Source organism: Salvelinus sp. IW2-2015, unplaced genomic scaffold, assembly GCF_002910315.2.
Source record: "Salvelinus sp. IW2-2015 unplaced genomic scaffold, ASM291031v2 Un_scaffold2124, whole genome shotgun sequence".
Lineage (NCBI taxonomy): Eukaryota > Metazoa > Chordata > Actinopteri > Salmoniformes > Salmonidae > Salvelinus > Salvelinus sp. IW2-2015.
In genome coordinates this window covers 17,264-25,293 of record NW_019943459.1, presented here as the reverse complement: position 1 = coordinate 25,293, position 8,030 = coordinate 17,264, and the positions used below count along the sequence as shown (strand labels likewise).

Sequence of the window (8,030 nt, the reverse complement as noted above, 5' to 3'; positions counted from 1 at the left end):
CCTCGACGAGCGCCACTGGTAGGTTGGAATGTATAACTGATTACAAGCATCTAAAGTCTGCAGTCCAAACAGGCATTTTTATAGCTTTTGCTATACTTATAAGCTACTTGGTCAGATATTATGTCTAATAGCAATATAGTAGAAAATTCATCTCTAAACGTTAACACCATGGATTCACCTCTATACATATAAATGTGCACTCTCCCAATTCCAGCTCGTCGTAGTTGAGCTAACGGCAGTCTAATGCCAAAAGCTATCACCAGCGACCTACAATAAAAAAAGGGGAACACATCCGCACTTACGAGATCTCGGGCTAAAACTAGTATTATTTTAAGCATTTCTTTTATATATCTTGGTTAGTCATTGAAAAATCAGCCTGATATGAAAGTAGCCCGCCTAAGGACTTGCCCACGCAATACTGAACATCGCCCGTTCATAGCTTGTTAGACACGACTGTTAAAACCATAGAAACTTGAATATCAAAGGCCTATGGAACATATAACCATAATGACCATCTCGTCCTCTATAGGATCGAGTCTCTGACATTAAAGCAATTCGACACAATATTAGAGTGCAATTGACCACAGTTTCGAATGAAAAGACCACGCGATAGTTGAAGGAGGCGAAAAAACAATCTGTCCAGTAACGAAAAAAACTTAGACGATAAAAGACTCTATAGTACTCGCTATCCATTCGACAGAATCTCCGTCACCTCCCCAAAATTGTGTCTGCCTCCAATGATATCGATCGCCAGATATACAATTATCAACGAGCACAGCCTCGATTTCCTCGTGCCCTTACCTCTCTCCCACGCCCCTCAACATAAGTTTCCTCACTCTAGACTCCGCTTAAGGCCCCATCTAGCGCATGCGGGATACCATTAGCAACTAATAAGTAATATATTGGAGCATGTCCTATTACCATGTTCAGGATTTCCGCTCCGCTCACAATACTATGATCTAAGCCCTGTGTTCCCAACTGGCAGATGTGAATGCCATCTCCGTGCAGACCCGACGACATTTTATCGGTGTCCACGAGTCCTAGTAGCCCTTCCTCAACTTACAGCCACTTTTATTATATAGAACCTCCTGGATTCAACATAGATCCTCGTTTCTCTTTCTACGTCCTAATTTGAGAACCAACATTATGTGTAGGAGGCGTGAGTGAACGGCTGCACTGAAATATGTTCCTTAGTCAAGTTAGCAAAACGAGAACCAAGCAGCACTTCTCAAAGCCCCAATGCGCCGAGTTAGCCCTTCTCAGCGAATTACATCGAATAGGTGCGCGATATTACCCGAAGTCCTATCAATTTCCATAGTCGTGAAGAGTTAGCTCTTTGGTCAAGATCTCTAATCCGGTTCCTCTGCAAACACTTCAAGTGTTTCAAGGAAATATACCCAATATCCGTCGAAAAGCTAAAACTGGGTCTAAATAAATATGATAAGAAGTCCATCCTCCTTGAGCTCTTCAAGCCAAAACGTGTGTTTATGTGCACATGTTTCAATTTTAGTCTATACCCCTCTGTCCATCTCCCCTTACCTCCGTTTGGACGCCTGTTTTCCGGCTACTCAGACCACACCACAAAACTCACCTCCCCTCTGCCTCTTCTCTCTTCCCTGCACGAGTCCACGCCGTCATCCCTTCTGCTCGTGTATTTTATCCCGACCCCTACCCTCTCACTTGCAACCGAATTATACCGATCACATCACACCTCAAGCTAATCGTTCAGCAGTTTCACACACATCCAGTTTCCCAAGAGGACAAAAAAGCCCTTTGGCTGCTGTATGCATCATTCTCTCTTTCCCTTCACACACACCTCCACCCCTCCACTTCTCTCTCCTTCCACCATTAGAGCAAAAGAAAGAAATCCTATGTTTGTCGTAAACCGACAATTCGTCATGTGACAAAAGGCACGGCCAGCTTATCGCGCCTAACCGTGCGGCGGGTACTCTTAGTGAATGAGTGATGTCAGGCAAAGCGCTGCCTGTGTTTGATGATCCTAGGGTGCTGATAAGTGTTACTGCCTCGGGAATGGCCCCATGGAGCACTTTATACTTGTACCCACCTAAATAGCACTTATCTGCAAAGTACTGTACTAAGCCCTCAGCCATCCAATCACTCCCCAAGAAGTTAAAGACATTTTTCCGTCTCCCACCCCATTTGGCAGCTTGTGCTGCCTTCTACAGTAACATAGTTTTGATTATCCATACTTCTCTCATATTTTTACCCGTCCGACTAAACACCTAGGCCAGTCCTAGCAGTATCACTACTACACAACGGTCCATTCCACACAATGTAGGGACTAGATGCGTAATGTGTACAATCTATGTTCCCAACTTTGATTTACTGCACATTCACAATGCTTTTCCCCATCACAGCACTTCTGCCTTTATCTAACCTACACACCTGTGGACTGGGGACCGATCACAGATACTTAACAGTGAGAAAACATAAGGTTAGAGTTTCACTCACCACTTACTTGTAGAAATGTCGTATTAGTATCCTGTGACATTCTGACTACAGGAGGCGAGGGCCCACGAACTAATAGTAGACTATTTTCCTACTAGTACAACAATTAAATCACAACACTTTTTGCCCAGGTCTGACTATTGCCCTCATAATGGGTTGCAAAGATCCTCCACGTCCCAAGCATCCTGCCTCACCTTTGGGATTTTGTCGATAAAACCCTGTCATACGGACGCCTCGAGTCATGACAAGCAGATTAACAAGTCTTATGTGCAAACCCTGAATGGTTCATAGTCAAAAGTGTTTCGATGCGAGGAATAAAGTGAGCGACATTTCCCACGCTAACCCCCATGTATAATACTGTGGGCTCACAGTCTACGAAATTACTACCATTTCTTTCTTTATGAGCTCATTCGTGGTCTTCTGCATTCAACCTTCCCTAGAGGATTGGGTAGTTATTAGAGAGCCTTCGAACCAACATGAACCTTCCACTACTTTGTATTATAAAGTGATTCATCAGTCAGGGTAAATAATGCGAAACACTGTTAAACTAAGAATCTAAAGCCAGGGTTATAAGCCTACAAAAATCTAGCAGCAAAAAGCCAATTCTTTCACTTCCATTGGAGAAAATTAAAGCTATTCACTACTATCCTTACAAAAGTTTGTAAATATTAATGCTAACTAAATCAGCGCTACGCGTGTCTCTTCCATATTGACATTAGAATCTTATTGTAGTGTTCATTGATCAGTTATCATACAGCAAGACAACCGGTCTATCCAATAAGCAGCACCATGCGACTTTAACAATATTGTGTTCCATAGAAGTATAGGGTAGGATAACAAAAGCGTTTTATCAAGCATGAAATGTGAAGAAAAAACTCCGCCGATTAATACAGACGATAGAGAACTGTAATACAATAAGCAGAGTATAGTAAATGAAAGTCAACAGAGCAAATCAAGAGAAACTGCAGAAGTCCATCGCCAAATACATATCGACGTCCATAACACAAAAGTGAGCTCTCTAGTAGCCTGCCACTACAGCTATCTTCCACATCCTCATCCCCAAAATATCTACTCTTGGCTATAAGTAGATCTTATTGAATCCAGCCAGCTCGTGGCATATGGAACTACCTCCAGAAAAGTACATGCTGAAACATACATAAGTTCTGTGCATGGTAGCATAACTTAAAAAATGAACTCCTCAAATCATTATAGACCATGCGTCAAGAAGCTTTCGTCACGCTTCATACGAAGTAAAATGTTCGATCTATAATTCTTTAAAATGTCTCTCGTTCAGGATGTTCGTGCCATATCTGGTAAACATAATCTGACCACTACGATACCACAGATTAGTTACTTTGTGCACTTCCATATGCCCAAGCGTGAGATTCTGAGGTATTCATGTAAATCACAGAGGTGGCTGACGAGAGCTTTGAGTGTCATGATCCTATTTAGAAAAGCCTCACAATGAACCAGCCATATACTCATTATCATATCGATAGTCATTGAGAATTAGTCCGATGAGCCCATCATCATTCAATACACGTATCGCTCGTAGTTATAGATCCAAGTAGGTACTCACTATATGAGACAAGTATAGTTGAAGTCGACCTACATCCTAAGGCCCGTTGCATTAGACCTACATCATGTGGCCTACCCTGTCTCTGCAAGGAACATGAAAGATACCCAGCCCTCCTGTCTTTTTCAAACCACTTTTTAATCTGATAAACGCAAAGAAACAAAAGCATCTTCATCGCAGATAACATTTCCCAACATTAATAGCAGTTACAAAATCTTGTTCATAACAATGAACGATCTAGCCATCAAAGATAAAAATCAGGCCCCAGTTAAGATCTGCCTATCAGCAATAGTTAAAGTACAATATCAAGAAAGAAGGACATACTCTCTCACTCATACAGGCCTTCCAAATCTCATCCTATTTCTTTCTATTGCATCAGCACCATATAAAAACTCTCCGAAGTACAACAGAGGCCAATCTCATTACCCATGCGCCCATCTCGGTAATCTCCAAACTTCCTCTCATGACAATCCTTATGTGCCACATTTATCCCTACGTCCCATATGGCTTCTTCTTTTTACCGCACACTTTTCGTTCTAGCACCTTCTTATCCATCTCTCATTGTCGGGTTCTTTTCCCCCACTGCTCACCATCACTCTACTTCATAATTCCATTCATTGCAGTGAGCTCATCTCTTGCGTCTACCCTCTCCCACCACCACACTTCCCTCTAGAGATTCCAGTCCAGTTACCACCTTATAAATATATGCTACTTCTCTGCTGCACCTCCTAGCCAGCTGATCAACTAGCATGTATCAAGCCTTAGTTCTTACCCATACAACATTAGTCTATAACGAGCCCAGATCTAACAACATAGAGAACTAGATTTCTTTACTCTACAATCAGACAGCTAAATTCCAAGAACAAACCATGCACACTCAATAAAGCTTGATACAAGTTCGAACCACGGGGTAGTCTATACAATGATCATCGATAAAATACCACCACGTCATAAAATAGACACTAGTAATTTCGGAGCAAACTCCACAAAAAGCCCCTTTTATACAGAGCAGCAATAAATGATAAGAATCCATTAACAACCCCCGTCAACTTACATTCAATCAACAGAGAAAATGCCCCCTGTTGCTCAGACTCTAACATACACACCCCTACCGATCAGCTCTCCTCTATATAGAAAGCGTTTACAGCCACAACTGAGAGACACATACAATCTGGATCCCAGGAGAACAATGTCTTCTACCAATCTCGTTGAGGTCTATTCTAGTACGTACTTACAAAATTTTCCAATTCTACATCATTTCAGCGAACAATGAGACACTCTAAGGAAATATATTCATCTCTATCGCTTCTTTTCGCAATTCCTAATATTTCTGCAGTCGGCTCTCAGACCACAATCCTGACAAATAAAACAAGTTACTTCCTCTCGATTTAAGGGCGTCTCTCCCACTATCGCTGTATGTCAAGCTATTAAACCCTTAGCGATATCCACCTAGGTCTAGAATTTCACCTTCCCTATTCTAATGTAGCTCGCTCCCAGCTGTGTTATATCTGAGTATATTAACCCCTTTGTCTCACCAGGATTCAGAATCGTCAAATAGCCAATAATTAAATTCTGCCATTTATGTAATCTCTGATTTAAATCGCTGATGCTCCTCCAATGATCACAAGCGAGCATCTAAGGAATACTTACCCAATTTCTCTGAGCTTTCCATAATCAAACTGTTTCATACACCTAAAGGCATGAAACCAGTTGATTTCACTATACCCTAAAACAAAAGCCCTCACCCAAATAAACAGCAATTACCTGTTACTTAATTCAAAGCAAATGTTGTCCATTCAATCTCCAAAAAAGCATATGGGCAACCTTTTGTTCGTAACCCCAATCGGCATATAATTCCGGAGGTTAAACAAAAGACTAAAATTCCCTACAAAATTGAAAGATAGGATAAAAACACAAGCAGAGCTTCGGTTCATAGAGAAACGCTCACCCCAAGCCATGAGACCGAGCCAGCTAACTGCGTATCAAGAGATAGGTGCCATGGGAGCTGCTCTTTGATGCGTGACTACTCAACATTACTCAAAGGCAAAAATGTAGCATAATCCCTGAACACTACAAGCAATATGTATGTATGATAAGATAGTTTACGATAGTAAATCCACTACCAAAAGATTTACAGTAACTAGTCTCTCTGTCTTCTCTTATATATAACGACTCGTGACTTCTGTGTATGCACACGCAGAGCCCTGTGGATCTAGTAGCTATGATGTTTACCATACCGACTACGCAAACTCATAACGCGTCTAGTTGTATTGCGGCCTTAATTCTAGGATTTTTTGAATCGTGACCTTCTCGTACCACCTACTTATTGGTTCGATTCACCACAAAAAACTTTTCGCCTTATACAGGTCTTTCAAACGACGGATTATCAACTTGATAAGTAATGCAATAGGAGATCCAATTTCCGGTTAGCATTATTACGTGGATAAACACTAAGCTGAATTATGCACAATCCTAGAACAATGATATATCCTATTCTCATTTCTTTTCAATTTATGTCATATCGTTCTTCTCTTCGTTCCCTAGTCATGTTTTGTTTGGTAGTGTAATATGCAGTTACCACTATAGCAGGTCTCGGCTATGCACCTGTCTAGCTTTAGTCCATTGCGTCAGACATTGGTTCATATCAGTGCCACATCGACCTATAGACTTAACCAAAGCATGCCTCACACACTGTTAATATAGATCTTGAGAGGTACAGCTTATACCTAAAAGTTGTTCTTGACTGTTTCTTAAGATAATTTAATGGTCCATCATCACTATTTCCCTTAATTTACTGATCCTAATCAGTCGACAACCATGTCCAATTCAATCCGGCTTGTAAAGATCCCCAATCAGAACCCACTCAACATAGATCTTCGATAAGCTTTTTTAAGCATGGTTTCTCTGCACATCATACATAATAAAATGAATAAGTGCTTAAATCCCTCATACTTCCCAGTCACTCTTCTGTCCCTACGTGCATAATTAAGAAAAAAAGTAGTTAGTCAGCACTTTTCTAAAAGCGTAAAGTGTATTATTTTCCTATATGCGGACATTCTGTATAATATCCTATAGAATCTCTTACCTATCGATGTTTAGCTAGTTATGGTCCGTCGTGTTAAACTTGTACCAAACTCTTTAACTACAATAACAATTTTTGATTATTGTTACTACCAACTGTCAATTTACGACTCTCTGTTTGATAAAATTTTCTATTTCTTGCTTGTGCCACACGTGGAGATACAGGTTCGTAAAATAAGTGATTTCGAAGAGCGACTTCAAGTCAAACAAAGTTGATCTCAAATGATAGGTAAATGTGCGCTTGTTGACTTTGACATCCTTCTCGAGAGTTGGTTTAAGAATATTATTCGCTTGTCACATTTTCCTATTTATCGTGAATATGATTTACACCAATCACCTGGTGAGTACTACCGAGCGATGAAGGGTATAATCCAGCCGATTTCTCGACCAAGGCACTTGAAGCAACCTGTTCTCTTCTTGGCTTCGTACCAGTGAGTGACGTTAACGATTTGGTTTTCCTGCACATTGAGAGCTATAACTGAGTCTCTATCCTATCTTCAGTTCAGCGTTGGAATAATGTCGCTAGTTTCCGTCTCACATCTATTGAAAAAGTCAGACTTAATGTGAACTCAGTTATGTTAGGTTTCCAATTCCTCACATATATATATACGTGTTGGAACACCTACCCCAATTCCGCGAAGTGTCCTTGTATGTGTTCCTCACATTTAGGCCCCGATCTAAATCTAATCTCGGACTTCAGATGTCTCTGAATTACCAACAGATGTAGAGTATTACAATAAATATACTCCGCCGAACGCGCACCTAGTACAATCATGCATGCACAGCAGCAAACGCCGAAACTTAACAAACAAACAACACTATCCGCAGAGAGCGCAAAAGAACAATAGATGAACAGAGGTTAAATAACGAAAGTAGCAAGTAATGGGTAAAGAAAAAAAACAGG

The 8,030-nt window shown here is 40.8% G+C and overlaps 1 pseudogene; it reads left to right on the top strand.

The window, feature by feature from the left end:
- Positions 1-1,044, top strand: part of LOC112073019 (ras-related protein Rab-13-like) — a 4,505-nt pseudogene extending 3,461 nt beyond the window's left edge.
- Positions 1,045-8,030: the final 6,986 nt, after the last annotated feature.